Here is a 20,944-nt window from a genome sequence, read left to right as displayed (position 1 = left end):
AGTGGGCGAGAGACAGGGTGTATAAAATGACATAACAACTACAAGTACACAGAATAAATATGGGAACAGAATAAATATGGATGGATGCAAATTAAATCAAACTGCAGAACAAACAGGAATTTTGTCATGGAGGAAAGACATAAATATCACAGTTATACAGAATACAATGAGTTAATGCAGCTTAAGCAAATGCATACAGCAGGTATTGGGGAACCTTTGGCCCTCCAACTGTTGTTGTACTGCACATCCCAGTATGCCCTGCTAGAGTTTTGCTATTTGGCCATACTAAAACTGTTGCAGGGCATGCTGGGATGTGTAGTTCAACAACAGCTGGAGGGCCGAAGGTTCCACATCCCTGGCATACAGAAACAAACCAGCAATACAATAAAAATATACGTGAGCAGAACAAAGAGTGGACCATGTCCATGAAAGCTTAAATTCTAAAGGGAGGATAAAACTAGTGTGACACTTAGGGTAAAGCACAGGTTCTCAAACCTGGTCCTCAGGACCCCACACAGTGCATGTTTTGCAGATCTCCTCACAGAATTACAAGTGAAATTAGCTCCACCTGTGGCTCTTTTAAAATGTGTCAATGAGTAATGAATGCACCTGTGCACCTGCCGGGTCACCTGGAAAACGTTAACCGTGTGGGGTCCTGAGGACCGAGTTTGAGAACCCCTGGGGTAAAGTATCACATGACATTCAATTTTCAGGTAAAAATTATGAAGGCTCATACTCTGCCAGACAGTGTTATTTTATTTATTGTCGTATTGATCACCTAAGTCTGGTGTCTGTAGCTTCTAACAGAGTAAGTTTTACTGGAAAGTCGCAATACAGTTTATCTTACAATTTGCACAGACATTAATTACACCAAACTTTTCTACCACCCCTGCAGAAACTGGGGAGGCCCAACAGCCCCAGAAGGGTAGGTGACTTTTTTGTTTCCTGGTGGAGGCGGCATAATGGGGATAAAATCAATACAGACTTGGCGGCTGTATGAAGGAGGTGGGGTTAAAATATGTGGTCACTTCATTTAGCCCCATCTCCTGCACAAGGACCCATGAACCATGGGCATTTTCTTATCTTGTGGGTTAGGCCTAATGACATCACTGTCTGCCCTGCCCCAGAAGTAGCCTGCTGTGTTGCCTAGTCATGGGCAAAGAGATTCACTGAACTGAGTTGAGACACGCGACTCAGCTCTGCGAAGCGTCATAAGCCGGTGATTCGACTCACGAGCCACGACTCATTTGGAATGTGTAGGTGAGACAGTGCACACATTCAGTGAGTTGCGGAGACTCAGAGCTAGCAGACACAAACCAGTGCTGGGACTCATGATGGGAGTGATTCAGTCCTCTGGGAGTTGGCTGGCTACTTAACTGTACTGATTGTACAGTGCATCTGGGAAAGGCAGCTCCTTATGCACTGATAGTTAATAATATATTAACATAACACTGTTAGTATATTATTAATAATCAATGATTGCATACTAATTGCTGAATATGCACATTATCTCTGACTCAGGAAAGAACGTTTAACAGCCATGAAGCACATATCATTTAGTCTGTCACTGAACCAAATAAAATGCAAAATGGTAAATCCCTCATAAAACATCTGTAAAATTAAACGGGATTCCACTTTCCGGTGGGGTGAATACAGATATCAGCAGTGGGCTTGGATGTATTATATCATCCACTACCAGCCAGGGGTGTGCCACAATCACACTGAGCCCTGAGTTACAGCAGTGTATACTTACTGCAGGCTAGTGCTGCATGAATCTGATCTGTCCACTGAGTCACTGAGCCTGCACAGTGTACAACTGTCTCGACTCACTGGCAGACTCAGGCACAACAGTGCAGCAGCCCTGCCCCTGACTCACTAGAATTTATGAATTTGTTTTGTATATACTTATTTGGTTGATATGAATAATCTAAGAACATATGCCATAAGCCAGGGTTGTCCAAACTTTTTGCGACGAGGGCCATATTTGGTGAAGTGTAAATGTGTGGGGACCGACCATTCAGCCTGACATTCTTTGAATCATTAATCCCATCAGAATGGTCCCCCACTCTGCCCCCATTCACTCTATGTCCCCCAGCCTGCCCCTTCATTGTATTTCCCCCAGCCTGCCCCTCCTTCACTGTATGTCCCCCACTCTGCACCCATTCACTCTGTCCCCCAGCCTGCCCCCTTCTCTTAATGTCCATTAGTGCCTCCATTCATTGTATGTCCCCAAGTCTGACCCTCCTTCACTGTATGACTCCTATTCACTGTATGACCCCCATTCAGAGCCGGCCCTAGCCTAAATGATGCCCTAGGCAAGATTTTGGCTGGTGCCCCCTAGCACCACCACTAGTTCCGCCCAGTGGCGTAAGTTTGTCCTAGTGGCCCGGAGGCAAGATCAATATTGGTGCCCCCTAAATAATTCAGTAGTAAGGTGTCTGTCTCCAGCAAGACACCTTAGGTCATGGGTTCTAATAAAGGGTGTGCCACTTGCAAAAATTATGTTAGGAGGGGGAGTCAGCCACAGAAGCCATATCAACAGCTTTCAATTAACTGATTACAACTTGCAGGGGGGAGAGGTGCCCCCTTGGAAGCAGGAGCCCGGCGGCAGATGACTCCATTGCCTCCCAGAGTTACGCCTCTGGTTCCGCCTCTGACCCTGCTCCCCTTTACCAGCACCATCAACCCTCATCATAGCAGTCATCATTTTGGTGCTCCTACCCGCAATATTTTAAATAGAAACAGTGCACACATTTGGTGCGCAGCCCAAACAGGGAAGGGGCATGGCCACACAATTTTGCCCCCAATTCAAATAATGCCACAAAGTAGTGCAACTTTATTCACATTATATAATTCGATGGTGTCCCTTATTCACGTTACATCACACTGTAGTACCACTTTACCTTATATACATTACTCCTCACATTATACACTTAGAAAAAAATTCTGAGAAAATATTGTATTTTAACCACCTCCATGGCCACACTGCAACCCAGCACAAAGCAGTGTGTGCTGGGCAGAGGAGAAGAGCTGCAGCTGCTGCTGTCACTTAAGGGGAGGGGGCCCGGGGCCACCACTGGGCCCTCCCATCAGACTTTGGCCTGGGTAATTTGTACCCCCTACCCCTTTCTCTCGGCACCCCTGATAATACCACACAGTAATGCCCCTTACACATGACACACATTATTAATGTCCTTATAACCATAATGCCCCTTACACATTATGCCAACCTTTATTAATGCCCTTCATACACATAATGACACACATAATGCCCCTTACACATATGTTGCACATTATTAATGCCCTTATACACATGACACACATAATGCCTGTTACACATATGTCACACATTATTAATGCATTTTTACATGACACACATAATGCCCCTTACACATATGCCGAACACTATTGCACAACCAACCCACCCGCAGTCAGCACTCGCACAGCCGCTAACACTGTGACCTCTGCTTCTGCTTGGATACAGATGTTTCCTCATACATCTTGTCTCAATAGGCCATGCAGCTCCTGGCCAGTTCTGCTAACGTTGGGGCCCTTTTTTGCTGAAAATTCGTCTTCTTTGCATTGTTATGACGAGCACACACAAGGAGCTTCCGATGATTAAAATGATATGTGGCATGCCTATATTCTGTGTGCGACTGTGGCTGTACCTGCATACGGAATGCTATGTTACAGTGATTTCCATGAATACACTATTTCATATGCAGATACAGCCTCACTCACACACAGAATATAGGCATGCTGCATATCATTTTAATCAGCAGAATCTGCTGATGCCCCTAGGCATTCCAAATGCCCTAGGCAATTGCCTAGTTTGCCTATGCCTAAGGCCGGCCCTGCCCCCATTCACTATGTACCCCACTCTGCCCCCATTCACTGTATGTCCCCCAGCCTGCCCCTGCTCCCCCTTCTCTGAATGGCCATCACTGCCTCCATTCACTGTATGTCCCCCAGCCTGACCCTCCTTCACTGTATGTCCCCCACTCTGCAACCTCCCTTCTCTGTATGTATCCCAGCCCCTTGTGTGAGCCAGTGGAAGGAGAGGCAAAGCAGGCACTGCAAGGACAGGAGATGCTTGGACTCCCGCTGCTGCCCTCCTCCACTCTGCATGTTATGGGAGCAAGCTTCCCCCTTGCTGCCCCCTCCCCAAACACTGCTGTCACTGTGATTGTGGAGTAGGGTGAAAAACGATTGCAGCAGCAGGGGTAGGATGCCAAACACATCTGACTGTGGTGGCCGGCACCTCCTTACTGCAGCAGACAGCAAGGTAAAGGTGCGCTCGCCAGGACCCCACCTTTAGTGTCCTGTGCTGTGCTTCCCACTTCTGATGCTCTGCCCACTTCCAGCTGGAGGCTGCGGGCCACTTGAAATGACAGCACGGGCCGCAATTGGCCCCCGGGCCTGACTTTGGACATGCCCGCCATAAGCCATTTAAAATGTTTAGTGGACAACTTTCTATTTATCCATTATGAGATTTCGAAACAGGGCTATTTTTGTGTATTTATGTACTGCTATCTCTTTCAAAAATAGCGGATTTCCTATTTCCGGTTACACGGCCGGACGGGGTGACATAAACTGCTATAAAAATATATGTACATTTCTAAATCCCCAATACCACTTCTGTGGATATAAACTATTGGTCCAATACTGCCGATAAACACGAAAGTGTTTATTGAGTGGCGCTTCCTGATTTACACTGTGATAGCACATCTATGGAACGAATCCAGAAGTGCCGTGTGTTCCACAGACAGGAAGCGCACCCCCCCTTCTGGCGGAACTGTGCGGAAATGATGTGCATTTCATATACAGTAAGCGCATCATATTCCGGAAATGACATGCGCTCCACTGTGTGCCGGAATTGTACATCCAGTTTACTAATTAAACAATTTCGATTTTTTATGATATTTTGAATACTCGTTTTTTTGTTTGTTATTTATATTATTAAATGTCTTCTCCTGCTCATACGCCTCATATAAGTCTTAGGATGGTTTTTAATATATTTGCCTTAATTACACATTTACACATGTGCCAATTGGGTTTGTGAATGACATAGCTAGATGGGTATATAAACCCTGGAGTACCAACACCTTGCCACAGCCTTGCCAGGCTTCTGGCGAAATGCGTTGGTAGACCAAGAGGACAATCCCCATCCAGTTCTGTACCTTGCCACTACCCCACTAACTGGATCCTGACCAGTCTCCAGACCCAGAGTCTTTCTATGACCAGCGGACACCATTTGGTTTTTCCATCCAGGGCTTATCTACACCCTAACCCGGACGGAGGTGATACACAAAAAGGGAGAGTGCTACTCCATAAAATACCTACTGCGGGCCTTTCTGGATATATTGGATATAAGCAAGCAGTTGGTAAAAGGAGACATCATAGGAACGGACCCATTAATCAGTGGACTTTACAAATACGGTACCGTATGAACTGGACTAAATTGAATTACTCCTCTATTTTACTGCCAAATCCCCCTTTTAATATGGTATGTCATGTTTTTTAATAAATAATTCTATATTCTCTTTACCCAATTGGCACTAACATTATCATTATTTGTTTGTTAATTGTATTGTTTAGCATGGAGTACCCCCCCCCCCCCATTCCCTGTTTTACAATAGCGCAGCAGCCCTGCCCCTGACTCAAGAGACAATGGGGTCGATTTATTAAGCTTGGTGAAGTGATAAGTGTCTGTTTTTTATCACCGGCCAATCAGCTCCTACCTGTCATTTTTCAAACCAAGCCTGTAACTTCACAGTTAGGAGCTGATTGGCCAGTGATAAAAATCAGACCCTTTATCACTTCACCAAGCTTAATAAATCTACCCCTCAGTCCCACCCCTCAGACTCAAGTCCGGCTGACTTCGGAGGGTAGCTGTGCCTTCAGCCATGTGAGTACTGTAGCCAGCGTGACGTGTGTGACTGTGGTGGATGAAGTGCAGGTGCGCACATCCATGTTTGCGGGGGGACTGCTGCTGTCAGTGTTTCCCCTGTGGACCTCCAGCCACACTGCTAGAGGGGAGTACCGGGGATGTAGCGGTCCCAGTGGGGGAGAGATAAGCTGAGTGGTACGAGGCTCGAGCGGGCACAGGGAACAGTGTATGTGTGTTAGTACACACCCCTGGCCCAGGCCCTGGCATTGGCTGACACAATATGACATGAAGGAGCCAGAGGATGGATGGTACATGATTGAGCTCAGCTGGCTTTGACTTTCCTTCCTCCTGCTGACTCAGAGAGGTAGGGCTACTGCTGCTGACTTGACTAATTAAACAATGAGTGACTTGAATCATTCATTCATCCTAATGAATCGAGAGTCAGTAGCCATCTCTAGTGTTGCCTATTCAACTACGGTTTTAACAGTTGGGATTACGACATCAGTGTAATGACTGTTGGAATGCCGACTGTCTGTCAGTCATCCGGCACCCCTTACAGCAACAACTTTATATAATTTACTGTTAACAGGTAATAATCTTGTCAAATAATAAAGATCATCAAAAACAGATATACATTGCATTACCAATAGCACCCCAAGTTATAGTTTAAGTCCATTAAATAGTTAATGTTAAGAGTACTCGGTTGCAATGGAATATGCACTGTTCAACAAACAATAAAGCCCTGTACACACTGGGCAATTAAATGAGAGATACCACTAATTTTATCCCTTGTTAGTGATATCGTTCATTATAAATCGGGCAGTATGTATGCACCCACCTTCAGATGATGCGCACTCCCGTGGCTCGTTACTGGTCTACTCTATCTTCTGTGTATGTACAGACGACAGAGTGGGTTGTTAGTAAGGGCTAGAATGCAGCATGGCCCCCAATCACCCCCTCCCCCAATCGTCGTCGGTGTCCATCACCAGCCGACATCAGCAAGTGTGTATGCATTTTGTGATGCCAGCACCCCTCCACCACCAATGCCGGCAGCAGTGTACAATGCCCAGTGTGTATGGGCTTTAAGACAAAACTTATGCTTTGTAACCGCCTTAAGATATTCTCCCCTCTACAATAGTACCTGTTTCTAGCAGGAAATGTTCCCTCTTTATCTGTGCAATGATGGTCAGTGTAACCGATAGGTCTCTGTAGAACTGAACATGGCTTTCAGAAGGCTCTCAGTGCTGCTGCAATCTGATTAACTCTTTGTATGTTGTGGGCGGTAGTAGGGCATCAGGGGGCTAGCTTTTACAGCTGCGGTCAATTCCTTATACACAACAGGGGATATCTGAGTAGCTCTTCTATGGTCTATACTCTGTTCTAATACAGTATGTAGGGACAAGAAACTGCAGAAATCCTGCTGCTTTAGCACATATGATATACAATTATGAGCAGTGGTGCGGAAGTCCCTCTGCCGGTCTGTGTTTTCTATCACTCTAAATGACATTGAGCAGCCACTTTTAGAAGCACCATTACTATCCTGGAATAGTAGAAAGGGAAGTAGCTACTGTGTAGCTATAAGGACACTGGCAAAGGATGTTTTGTAAAGCAGCTACCGATGGGACTGAGTAGGTCCCAATGATACACTGAAAAAGAAAAAAGAGGGAAGGTAGCACACAATCTCTGTGATTTGACTGGTCCTTTTCTTGTCATCATCTGGGCGGCACTAATAGGAGTGGATCCCCCCCAAAAAATTGGCTTCAAGGGCAGAGTGCACATGTTTTTACGCACATGACCTTTTTTTATTATATGAATATATTATTGTATGTGTACCATTAAACATATTTTTTATTTAAAAATTCCTCATTGGTTTCAGCGCTACCATCCCTCTTTTTTCTTATCCTGGAATAGTGTCCTTTAGTCTTGTGTTCTCCTCACTAACAGTGTGGGGCTTTGCACAGGGCTATTAATGCTTTCTGTAGGTACTGCCAAATGAGGGCAACATGGGAGAGGAGCCACATTTCCTTTTCTCTGGCTCACCAGTAATTGGATCCACATCCGCATTTCCAGGGGATGAGTAGGGTCTACCTCCTCTTCATTATGGTATCGAAGAGGAGCTGCGTCGCCACACTCCCTGGGCCAGCTCCAGCAATGGGATATCCGCCTCTGCTCTGCACCATCCATTATTTGCCAGCTGCTGATACTGGAAGCTCTAAGTGTGCTCAGGGAGTCTCAGACTGATATCTGGTTGTAGTTTTGCTAACTCTTGTCAGCGGGGACAGTGACTCTGACATATTAGTTGAGCAGTGTCTCCTCACACACCAACTCCATCACTCTGTCCAGCTGCTAACGGTCCCAGCACCCGGGTGTTAACTGTCCCAGTGCATGCCAGATACAGCACACAATATGATCTTGACCCTTTCCCTATTGAAGGATACAAAGTGATGCCAGGCTGTATTATGTAGGAGGGTGGGAAAGGGCAATGAAGTCAGTTAAATATCTGTGGGAGTTCCAAAGGCGTGCCACACCAGGCAACAGAATTTAATGGGACCAGTGAGACGGGGCGATGCTAATAGTGTGTACACACGGTCCGATTTCCTTTCCGATGTTGACGATATAGTCAACATCGGATCGGCATCGGATCGGAATCGGATGCAGATCGCAAGGGTTTTAACCCTTGCGATCCCGATCCGATCCCGATGCGCGATCACGTAACGGAAGCAAGAAAGTCTTGGCTGCCTTGTCTATATAGTGCAGATCTGCACTATATAGTCAAGATTGGATGCAAATCGGATGTGCCTTAAGATCCTATCCACGATCCTATCTGATCGGATCGTGGATAGGATCTTAAGGCACATCTGACCGTGTGTACACACCTTGAGGCTTAAGTGGTGTAGATGCCCGGACAATTTCTGGGGCACGGATGAACAAGGTCAGGGCTACAAAATTAGTCAAGAGTTAGCAGTTAGTTATGTTCAACCAGGTGAGTCAGAGTGCCGGTCAGTCTATGGTCTAGATACAAGCAAAGGACAAAACTGGGCTCAGGGCTTCAGCAGGTCCATTCAATATGATGAATATGGTTCCAGCAGGTCCAGACATGGACTCCATGGGGTACAGATTAGACAGGCAATAGAGACATGCAAGTAATATATTGCATGGTACAAAGCAATATATTACCAGTGGCATGGTACTGATTAGCATATGTGGCACCAGGCTGCAGTTGGTGTCATTCTTTCCTCTGCCTCAGACACTATAGGCTCTTGGCAGCAGATGAAGAGCAAATGGTGGTTGGCCAGGCTCCACAGCAGAATTATATTCTGAGTTTCCATGGTAGAAAGTAACCATAAGCCTTGTCTGCAAATTGTTACATACTGAGAGACAGGTTTGCTGGCTTTATATGTGCATACACTGGATAGGCCCTGCCTGTGACCACTACTCTGATGACTAAAACATATTAAGCTAATCAGTAAATTTAGCCCTAAAGGTGTTCATCATCAGATTAAAATGCTTTTTTGGTAATTTAAGGCATCATTTTTAGTAAACCCAGGTGCAAAAAGCACGTCATACAGCTGTTAGGAGAAAGTGCCCTGTCCTGTCTTTATCCACCCCCAAGCGCTACTATGCACAGCCTCAGCTCTTTCTTCCATACTAGAAGGAAGTTTCTCTGAGAGATTCCAGTGTTACACATGTGAGAGGTGGCATTACAGAAGTAGTGACCCTTTTAGTTCCACTGAGCCACTATCACTATCAGTAGCAAACACAGGATTTCTAGAGAGGGGTTTCCAAATAGAGTCCATCATTTCTCTGTGGAACATTGAAGCAAGAGTGGGAGTCTGGGAGAGCGGTGTAAGGCAGGGTTGCCGACCCTCCCGGAATTTGCGGGAGTCTCCCGAAAATCGGGTCCTTCCTCCCGGCCCCCGGAAGGGTGGGCAACCCTCCCGGAATCAGGGGGACCCCCACTGAGCCCCCCCGATCGCGGCATTTATATGCCGCAATCCGCGGGTCTCAGGGGAGGGGGCGGAGCTAAAACGGCACAATCGTGACGTTTTAGCCCCGCCCCCTCCTTGGATATCAGTTATTTAGTCTATTTCCCGTAATGGGGGCGGGGCTTAATGACGTCACGGTTAAGCCCCGCCCCCAAAAATCGTAATGAAAGCTTCCTCTCCGGGCTTCTCCCGGAGAGGATTTTCTAAAAGTCGGCAACCCTGGTGTAAGGCCTAGTAACAACCATGGACAATAATGTTAATGTTGGTCCTTTTATACTGTACACTGGATACTGTATGGAATACAGTATTAATACCATGGTAAAGATTATTTTTCAATAAAAAAGCCACAAGATTGTTACCTGTTACCTGGAAGCTGATAAGAGTTAAATAAAAGTCAATCACTCACAATAAATGAGTCCGCAAAACAGCATATTTTCACAAAAAAGTAATGTGCATTGCACCTGCCATTGTGACTACATGCCCAGGGGTATTCAGTTAAGTGCCATTTTTTTTTGACTAGCCGAATAAAAAAACCTTAACTTTTCACCATTTTTATGTCGACTTTAGATTCAACCGAGTCAATCAATAACACATGGATTGGTGATTTACCATGTATTTTCTGTGAAATTTCCAATGCCAATGCAATAGAAAAAAAAAAGTAATCGGGGTACTTATGTAGTATCTGGGCTGCCGATTTCTAAATCGGGTACATCGCATCGCATCGCATGCGACCATCGGATGCGATGCGATGCGATGACCCGATTTTTCCATAGGAATCAATGTTAAAATGGACTGAGTCCATTTTAACATGGAATTCAATGGGAAAAAGGGGTCCTTTTCATACCCCTACTATCCAAGTGGGCATGGAGTTGGATATAAACCTGTGGCGAGCGTAGCGAGCCACCGAGCCCGAAGCGTGGCGAGCGTAGCGAGCCCCGCAAGGGGACACAGAATACCGTCCCCTCGCGGGGCTCGCTTCGCTCGCCACGCTTCGGGCTCGGTGGCTCGCTACGCTCGCCACAGGTTTATATCCAACTCCATGCCCACTTGGATAGTAGGGGTATGAAAAGGACCCCTTTTTCCCATTGAATTCCATGTTAAAATGGACTCAGTCCATTTTAACATTGATTCCTATGGAAAAATCGGGTCATCGCATCCGATGGTCGCATGCGATGCGATGCGATGCGATGCGATATCGCATCGCATCTGATTGTATGCCTTAACTTAAGGCATACAATCAAAAAATCGGCAGCCCAGATACTACATAAGTACCGTAATCGGCATCATTTAAAAAAAAACGATAAAACAAGCAATTGAATACTAAAGTCTGTTTGTTTCGGTTAGCTGAATAATGGACTTTATTGAATACCCTAGTAAAGTTAGGTGAAACAAAACCACCATTAAGCCACACCCCCTGCCGGCTTATCAGGGCTAACTGGATAGCCCCCGGCAAGACACAAATAACACGTGGTAATTTACCGTGGGTAACTGGACAGTCTTCTGAACAAAAAAAGGACCTAATTTGTATACTTCAGAAAAAACTCAGCGACACTAATCTTAGAATATACCTGGTGCAAATGTCAGAAATGGTTGCAGCAAAGGGCTATGACAACCCCCAAGAGCAAAAGAGTTAAAAGTAAAACACCAATATAATGTAGTTTTGACAGTCTTTTCACGTACAATCTTTTTTTTTTTTTACACTTTGGGGGTTATTCTAGTTCACTCTTTCTGACAAAATCCTTCTTAGATGGACAAAACCATGTGCACTGCAGGGGGCCAGATGTAACATGTGCAGAGAAAATTAGATTTGGGTGGGGTTTTACTTCTAAGTGAGATCTATATTGCAGTGTAAAAATAAAGCAGCCAGTATTTACCCTGCACAGAAACAAAATAACTCACCTAAATCTAATTATCTCTGCACATTTTACATCTGCCCCACCTGCAGTGCACATGGTTTTGTCCATCTAAGAAGGATTTTGTCAGAAAGAGTGAACTAGAATAAGGCCCTTTGTTCTGACCATATCAATGCCATATTTTTCTTTGACTTTTACCAGACTGAACAATACTCTCCACAATATTTTTTCATTGCCACCAGAAGAAAAATCTGTGTAAATGGCCAAGATACATACTGTACATGTGTTATAAAGTCATGCCTTATTTCAATACAATGTAAAAAAATGCAACACAATTGATCTTTTTTAGAACATGCAATGAAAGTTAAATGTTATTGATTTTTCACAGGAGAGACAAATTAATTTGCACTTAATGTGAATCCTTGCATGCTGGTTTCTTAATTAAATACTGACATTGCATTTTACAGTAAAATTGCTTTAATTTGTATTCCTTAATCCAAAAATAACCTTGAAATACAGGGGCAGATGTATTAAGCCTGGTAAAGTGATAACGCAGTGATAAAGTGGAAGGTGATAACATATCAGCCAATCAGCTGTCTATGAAAATATGACAGTTAGGAGCTGATTGCCTGATGTAACACCTTTCAATTTATCACCGCTTTATTGCTTTACTAGGTTTAGTATGTTTGTCCCACTGTATCTTGTATACTGTTAGGAAGTGGCCAATGAAAATCTACTTGTATCTGGTACAGATGGAGCGCCTCTCAGCCATCACCAGATTCCCTTAACTGGCGATCGCCTGTGAAGTGGCACTCCATCTGGCGGGGACGCGTGAGCATCTCACACGCTTGCGCGTCCCAATCACTCGGCGGCGGGGAGCGAAATCCCTGGCCGTCTCCGCTTCAGGGAGCCGGGCAGGGTTAGGAGAGTGCAGGGGGCTACAAGCGACACAGGGGAGCGGCGGAATGCTTTGTCAGAACAGGGCACGAGTGCGTCTCGTGCCCACTTCCGGCGGATGGCGGACATCTGTATATCTTATATTCTTATACCCAAAAAAGACTAACTGTCCCTTTTCTGTGTTTTAAACTCTGTTTCCGCTAATTTAAGAATGTAAGCTTGTGAAATAAAATATGCTGCAATCCATTACATGCTGCTGGGGTCTTGAAAGAGCTTTTCCACAGTGGGAAACAGGAAAGACATAATAGGGGTGAATAAAGTTCTACTCATTGATGCATGCTGGATACAAGGTTTAAATACATTCATAAAAGTTCATCTAATGCTGTGAATGAAAGCACCTATTATGGTAAAATACTCCCATATAATACAATGCACCTGACCACTACTATTTATACACAATATTTGAATGCTAATGTTTCCATTAGCCATGCCATGTTCAATTTTCCTATAAACCTATCTGGAAGAGTGAGTTGTTCAGTGTATTAGTTTTCTTCCAGATTGTCTTTGATAAACTAGAAACTACAGCTCGTCATAGTTCTCATTCCCAGTGTTGTGTCTATAATGGGTTCACAATGATGGGCTCGCACCTTACCTGGGTCCATGCCACACATCATGTGCCTACTCAGTAAACAGATGTAAGGTGGGCTGTGTATATATATATATATATATATATATATATATATATATATATGAGTAGGTGTATTGACAGACACAGGTGGCACTCAGAGGGCTTGTATATAAATTGAAGCAAACAAACAGACAGTCTGTGCAATCTTGATGTTTGCCTGCTTCAATTTATATACAAGCCCTCTGAGTGCCGCCTGTGTTTGTCTAACTCCCTTTGAAAGGAGAGAAAGAGATAGATAGACGGCACTCCTTCACTCGACCAACGGGTGGATGCACCCAGTGCCTTCCCTAGTCGGTAACCCTATATCCGCATATTCATCCTTGCATAATGGACGGCACTCAGACATCTTGTAGAAATAACTAGAGACCACACTGGTGCAGTTTTTCAGATGTATGTTTTGAGATTTATTCTCATCATCAGGATCCTGATAAATCTCGAAACGTAGATCTGAAAAACTGCACCCGTGTGGTCTCCAGTTATTTTTACAAGACGTCTGAGTGCCACCCATTATGCAAGGATATATACATATATACATATATATATATATATATGCAAAATAATAAATATGAGGAGCACAATTATTATTACATTGAAGGGGCACACTAACTAGTTATACCCTCTTTCCACTGCCTTGAATAAACTGAGGTAATGAACATAAAGTGCATCAACCTGGGGGGTTTTTTCTCAGTGAAAATGGGTCTAAAAAAAAAAAAAGGGGCCAATGTAAAAGGGTTACCCAGATCATAGGTATCAGGACCCGTTTACAGCATGCTGAGAGGCTAAACATCGCAAACTGCTGTGTCCTGCGGTGGTTTGGGGACACAGCGTACGCTGTCTGCCCTGCTATGCAGACAGCAGCACCAGCTGGGTAAAGGTGTATGCCGGATGCTGGGGGCAGCCAGCAGCTGTCAGAGTACCGGGGTTTCCCCAAGTGTGATGTGCAAAAACATCTATTGGTTGGTTGGCCTAACGGGACCAAGACTAAGCCACTGGGGTCCCAATCTACCAGCCAAAATACACTGCACCAGTGTGTAATGTAATGCAGTGGAAAAGTGGTAAACTCCCAGGTCTGACCTGGCATAGAACTGTGGGGCAGTTTTATTAAGCTCGGTGAAGTGATAAAGTGTCTGTTTTTTATCACGGTCCAATTGGCTCCTACCTGTAATTTTTCAAACCAAGCCCGTAACTGCACAGTTAGGAGCTAATTGGCTGGTGATAAAAACCAGACACTTTATCACTTCACCAAGCTTAATAAATATGCCCCGGTGTTCCAAATCCTGGTCAGGTGTGGTGTAAAATGGGGTATTAGTAAATATAAAGGGATCCAACAGTCATTTTATTTCCCTAGTATCCACAGGTGGGTAAAGCAAAAGGAGAAAATGCTGCATATTATGGGTTGGTGTGGGGCCCAGAACATTTGCATGGCATCTTACAGATTGGTAAGGAAAGTTTTTATTTTTTTAGTAATGGCAGTTACATGTAAACAACAATAAGGTCAGCAACCTACTCATTCTAAAAGAGTTTATACCATAGATGTTGGGGAACTTGTAAATTGGAGGAAAAATCTATTCCCAGGACACTGAGGTAATGTAAACCATGTGTACTATGAAGTACTTAATGACTACTGTATATCAGGTATTAGTGATGGAACATTCAACAACATTATACTTTGTATTTTTATGGTCTTCAAAAATGTAAATGGATTTGTGACTGTTCTATATAAACCTATTGCATGTTTTTAGTTATTTCTCTGCTGTAACCTAATGTGTATTGATGGAATCATATGATAAATTCAATTTCGATGTCACTTCCTATGTTATGTGATTGGTCATTCATCACATAAATATTGGCTTCTCACTCTCCTCAAGCACATCTTGAGAAAGGTCAACTGACCAAAACGAGTTGATGAAACTTGAGGAGGGTGAACAGCCACTTACTCCTTGGACATTTGCATGTATGTACTTTAAAAAATATATATATATTTTTTTATTATTTTTAGTTTTTTGGGTTGAATTTTTATTTTTTATGGATTTTTGGGGGATTTGTCTTTTGGCTTGAAGATCCTTTGCTGCTATGTTTTTATTGGGAATTGTTTGTCATTATATCAATAAATATGGCTTTTTTTACTGCAATTTTGGGAGATGTATAATTTCTGGTTAAGAAAAGACCCTCCTCCATCACACCAGGAAAAGAAACCTTTACGTTTGGAGCACCTCCACACAACTGAGTAAGTGAGATAAATCCAACTTTATTCATAAGGGATTTTAAAAGATACCTTTACAGGCATTACCTTACCCCTTTATTGGGTAAGTGAGGTACACCCTTAATATCTCGCTCATCTCCTCACAAGTGCCCCACCACCTGAACAGTGGTGAGTTGGGCACTATAGTCTCGATCCAATTAGGATCTACAAAAGACAAAAGTGAGAAAGGTGCTCAAAACCATGTTTGGTGTGCTATAGTCTATGTCCTCTATAACATTGTGTACTACACATTGGAGCCTTCTCCTCTTTTTCTCCTCCTTTCCTCCATTATATATGTCACCGGATTGTGAGGCCAAGGAGCAAATACCATTAACCCCTTCACGACATTGCCTTTTAAGGTAATTTTTTTTTTTTTTCCTCCTTGCGTTCAAATAAGCGTAACTTTTTTAATTTTCCGGCTATATAGACACATGAGGGCTTTTTTTTTTGCGGGACAAGTTGTACTTTTTAATGGTACCATTTACTATACCGTATAATATTCTGGGGAATCAGGAAATAATTCAATGTGGGGTAAAAAGAAAAAAAAACGCAATTCCACAATTTTGCGCTGGTTACGGTTTTTTTGGAGTTCATAGTTCGTTTAAAATGATGGGTTATCTTTATTCTATGGGTCGTTACGATTCCGGTGATACCAAACTTATATAGTTTTCGTTACGTTTTACGACTAAAAAAAAAAATAGAATATGTTACGGTTTTTCGAATTTGCGTCGAGTCGCCATGTTCTGCGGCTTATAACTTTTTTATTTTTCCACCTACGGACCTGGGTGAGGGCTCATTTTTTGCGGGCTGAAGTGTACTTTTTAATTAATACCATTATGGGATATGGGCGACTTTCTGATCTCTTTTAGCTATTTTTTTTTGGGTAGGCGATGCGACCAAAAAACGTAGTTTTGGCGTTGGGGATTATTTTCCGTTTACGCCTTTAACCGTGCGGGATAACTAATGTTATATTTTAATAGATCGGACTTTTAGGAACGCGGCGATACCAAATATGTTTATTTTTTTTATTTTTTATTTATTTTTATTTGGGAAATGGGGAAAGGGGGGTGATTTGAACTTTTAATATTTTTTTATTTTTTTTTTATTTTTAAACTTTATTTTTTTTTTTTTTTTTTACTTTTACTACAAGGCCCCCTAGTGTACTTGACCACTAGGGGGCGCGATCGCCTGTACTAGGTTCAGCCATAGAGCTCTATGGCTGAACGTAGTGATTTTATGCACTTCCTATTACATCCTGCCTGAGGCAGGATGTAATAGGTATGCATACACGGCCAGCACAGGGGTCTACATTAGACCCCTGGCTACCATGGCAACCGATCGGCACCCACCGATCTCGCTGCGGGGGGCCCCGATCGGCGCCGGAGGGGGGCGCCCCCCCTCCGATCAGCTATTTAAGCACTGCGGGCGCTTTGCCCGCGGTGCTTAAAGGGTTAAACGGCCACGATCGGCGAACTCGCCGCTCGTGGCCGTGAGAGCAGGGACCTGGCTGTAATATACAGCCATTACCTGCTCTCTTTCAAGCCAGCTCACTCCGTGAGCTGGCTTGATTCCCCCGCAACCGACATATGACGTATATATACGTCAAATGTCGTGAAGGGGTTAAGAGACGCAAGTCGGTTTTAAAGAAACCTTGATAGGAGTCCAGAACGTTGATGCAAAGTGAGTCATGGTACGCCCACTACTTTCAAAGTCCCTTGTAAAGAAACCGCTACATGCACATACATCACTCAATGCAGTGAGGTGGGGTTACGCCCATTTAGGATTGTGTTTAAAATTTCTAAACAAGAAATTTATTGTTTTTTTAACCTAATGTGAGTGAAATATATCATCTCTCTTCACTCCTTCAAATTAAATACCTACATTTTATGTACCAAGCTACACATTGTTTTTTCTTTTTTTTATCACTATATACTTGGGAGCACATTAATAAAGCCAGAGGATAGGAAAACCTTCACGGATCTTCTGTCTTCTTGGATGAAAAGATACCTTTATGCGTTTGAAAAAAATCTCGATTAAGAGTGAGTTGGGTACGGCCATCTATTTGAAATCACATAAGATAATTCTGGATGCACTTCTATTGGATTGTTAATCACATATTTTTTTAAATTTTATATATATCTTGCTGTCAGAAAAATCACCATCAAACGTTTGACCACGAGAACACCATATTGAAAAGGACCCTTTATACACACCTATAAGGACTGTAACACTTTTTATTTATTCACTACAGTATTAATACTGTTATTTGCGCCACATGAGAGACTTCTTTTCAAAATCGTGCTTTGGGGTGTTGGTGACACCCAGGAGGTTCTCTCTCCAAGGCTGCATTGCGCTTTTGGGAACTGCTGTTTAATTTGTTTTGCCAGTCATGGAAAATATTGGTCTTGTCCTGTACATTGTACTAGCATATAAAACACTATTGCACTGCACACAATTGATGCCAGTGGGATTGAGGTCTTATTAAAATTTGCCATATGCAACCATTTACTGTATATACACCAGATAGAAAATATTTATCCTCACACTATTATGAGAAGTATTTTACAAGTTGATGAACCTATTTAAGTTTCTTTGTTGCTACAAATCACTTAATTTACAAGGCTGTTGAATTATGAAAAATAAAAACAGCTTCATAATCCTCACCGATGCATATTAGCCATGTAATACCGAGGCACAATACAATATACAAATAGAGCATGTTTTCTTTAGATACAGTAAATGTCTCAAACTGTTGACTGGATTGCACCAATGTAACATTACCTGTTTCCCTATATTCAAGGGGTGCAGGATGTACTTATTGGATTAATATTGAAGAAAAACTGAAGTGCAACTGTCACAGACCCATCTGTCTGATCCCTCCCAAATGGGCTGGCATTCCTCCCCTATGCCTTCACAATTCTTCTTCTATGCACGTGTAATGTTATGACAGCGCATGTACAGTGAGATGGCTGCTCCAAACCCAGGAGTATAGCAAGAGTGAAAGTGATAACTATGTTGTTACGTCTCCACTGGTACAGCCAGCTAATGGATGTGATGTTCAAGATGTGCATTGTAAATGGTCCCAAAGCTTCAACTGTTATCACTGTTAACAGTGGAGATATGAGATGGTATTTTACAGGTCATAATTATAGTATTTAACAAATATGCCCCTATACAATAAACTCCAATGAGAATATAAATATATATATATATAAATACCAATCAAAATTATTTGCATCAATATCATGGGTAGGTGCCCCGACCCTTTGAGTGCAGCATATTATTCCTCCTCTACCCATACTTTTGGAGGCACCTGGGCAACTACTAAAACAGAGGGGAGTGCCGGATCACACCATCACACACACACACACATATATATATATATATATATATATATATATATATATGTGTGTGTGTGTATTCAAATCATACAGTATTGTAAACAAACATAAGGTCAGTATGTGAAAGTCAACAGTTTTGGGGATGGCACCCCTTCCTCAAGACAGCCGACATAAGTGAACAAAATGTGTCAAACGCAAACAAATAATATATATATATGTAGATGTAATGTAATGATGTAATGCAACTTCCACCCTGTTCCACGTTTTGTTGCTCATTAAGTGGAATGGAGTGGAAGCATTTGGCACTTTTGTCTGAAAGCAGTAGGATGGTAATGTTTGTTTATGTAAACAATAACATTAGTGTAAACAAAATAGTTTGTTTTTTTCGGAAGTATTTTTTAGTACTTCTATGCATTCCATTCTTTGTCATAAATATATACTGTAGAAGCTGACCAATAATAAACCCAGGGTCACACAATTGTTACCAGGCCATTTTTTAACAGATTTCACTGGGGGTCACTTTCTCAAGGCAAACCCTTAACCTCCAGGTAAATATTTAAAGTCCATAAAAATATCTAATATTGACTATTCTCAGTGCGCAATCTATTTTCAGTAATTGAGCTCAGGCTGTGTCTACATGTGACATTCTGATCTCTGAGCAGACCTTGTCCATGGCAACAGGAAAATCTACCTCCTCTGAGCTGGCTTCAGCACAACACTAGCATATACTGGATGTCTCCATTCCTAGATTTAAAGAATCTTCCTGACCTTGATCATATGGCATGTATCATTCACAGGCATCATATAAACTCCAAACATGTAATAACTAGACATATTAAAAGCACATAGGTTAGGGCATGCAAGTTGTTCCGCAACGTGACCATTTAGCATCAACCGGAATGGTGACAATTATCATCAGACAAATTAACACTTAAATGTCCTTTACCTACTTTAGATGAATCCACTGCTGCTGTTAAAGCTCTGCTGCTGTGAAATCTCTCCCCGGCACCAATCAATTATTTCCCTAGACCACAAAGCTCCCCATCTTCAAAGAGGAATGATCCTGCAGGACCTTCTCTAATCCATGGTGGATGTAGAAGTGAGCCCCCCTGTACAATGACACAAAGATGAGGCTCTAATTGCAGCTGCTTATTGGAAAACCAAGAGCAGTTTCCACTATCAGCAGCATCCAGAACAGGCACTTCACTGAAGGGGGTTTGGCTCGCACACAATCTTTTTCTTTTTGTGTTCAGGAGTCTTCCTCTACCCCTTTTGTTTAAATGTGTGTGGGAGCTGTTCATCCCACTCCGTCCAACTTGCCCAATATTTATTTTAAAGGCTTACGGAAGGAAGAAGGGAGAGAAAGAAAGATAGAAGGAAGGAAGGACGGGAAGAAAAGAGAGATCATTTTATGTTTAGGCTGTTTCTAATCACCATGAGAAAGGGCTCCCGTTGATTTCTGGCTGTCAAATACGAGCAAACAAAAGAAGCAGTGGGAATGTTGCAATTGTGACTATGTTTCCAGGCTGGGGAAAATCTCAGCTTCTTAAAGATGCAAATCCATTTACACCTCTTACCTGCTGTTCAGTATCACACAAAGCACATGTCAGCCCACACACGTCACTCAAGTGGGATTTTTCTGCTGAAACCAGGACCCATTTGCGTAAATATTCCATATCATTTTTTAATTCTGATTCATTTCTATGCATTTTAGATCATGTAAATATATGATTTGGTGAATCTACTGGTGTAATGATATTACATTATTGGTATATTATAATAATAATACTAATAATACTAATAATAATAATAATTATTATTATTATTATTAATAAGAATAAAAAAATCAGTACTTAGGCGACATATTACCATTTCATGAATTATTAGATAATATAAATTTTCTATTTTTGTTTTTTAATCATTTAGTTTAATGGTGGGAAAGCAGTAAAATATTAAATGTGTTTTAGATTAGAACTATATTGCGGAGATGGTATTTAGTGACAATTAGTAAAAGGAGGTGGAGAGAAAACACAGCGGCATGTGGTGA

The 20,944-nt window shown here is 42.6% G+C and overlaps 1 protein-coding gene across 2 annotated transcripts in view; it reads right to left on the bottom strand.

Moving 5' to 3' along the window:
- MYO16 (myosin XVI) overlaps positions 1-20,253 on the bottom strand; it is a 388,109-nt gene extending 367,856 nt beyond the window's left edge. Inside the window, exon 1 of one of the 2 annotated variants that reach the window (XM_083168667.1) lies at positions 19,844-20,253. The gene's annotated coding sequence lies outside the window, so the exon portion shown is untranslated. The remainder of the gene's footprint in view (positions 1-19,843) is intronic. The other variant, XM_083168668.1, reaches the window with a different exon arrangement.
- Between the last annotated feature and the right edge of the window lie 691 nt (positions 20,254-20,944).

Source organism: Crinia signifera, chromosome 2 (assembly GCF_055691185.1).
Source record: "Crinia signifera chromosome 2, ASM5569118v1, whole genome shotgun sequence".
Lineage (NCBI taxonomy): Eukaryota > Metazoa > Chordata > Amphibia > Anura > Myobatrachidae > Crinia > Crinia signifera.
This window is presented reverse-complemented; position numbering and strand designations above follow the sequence as displayed.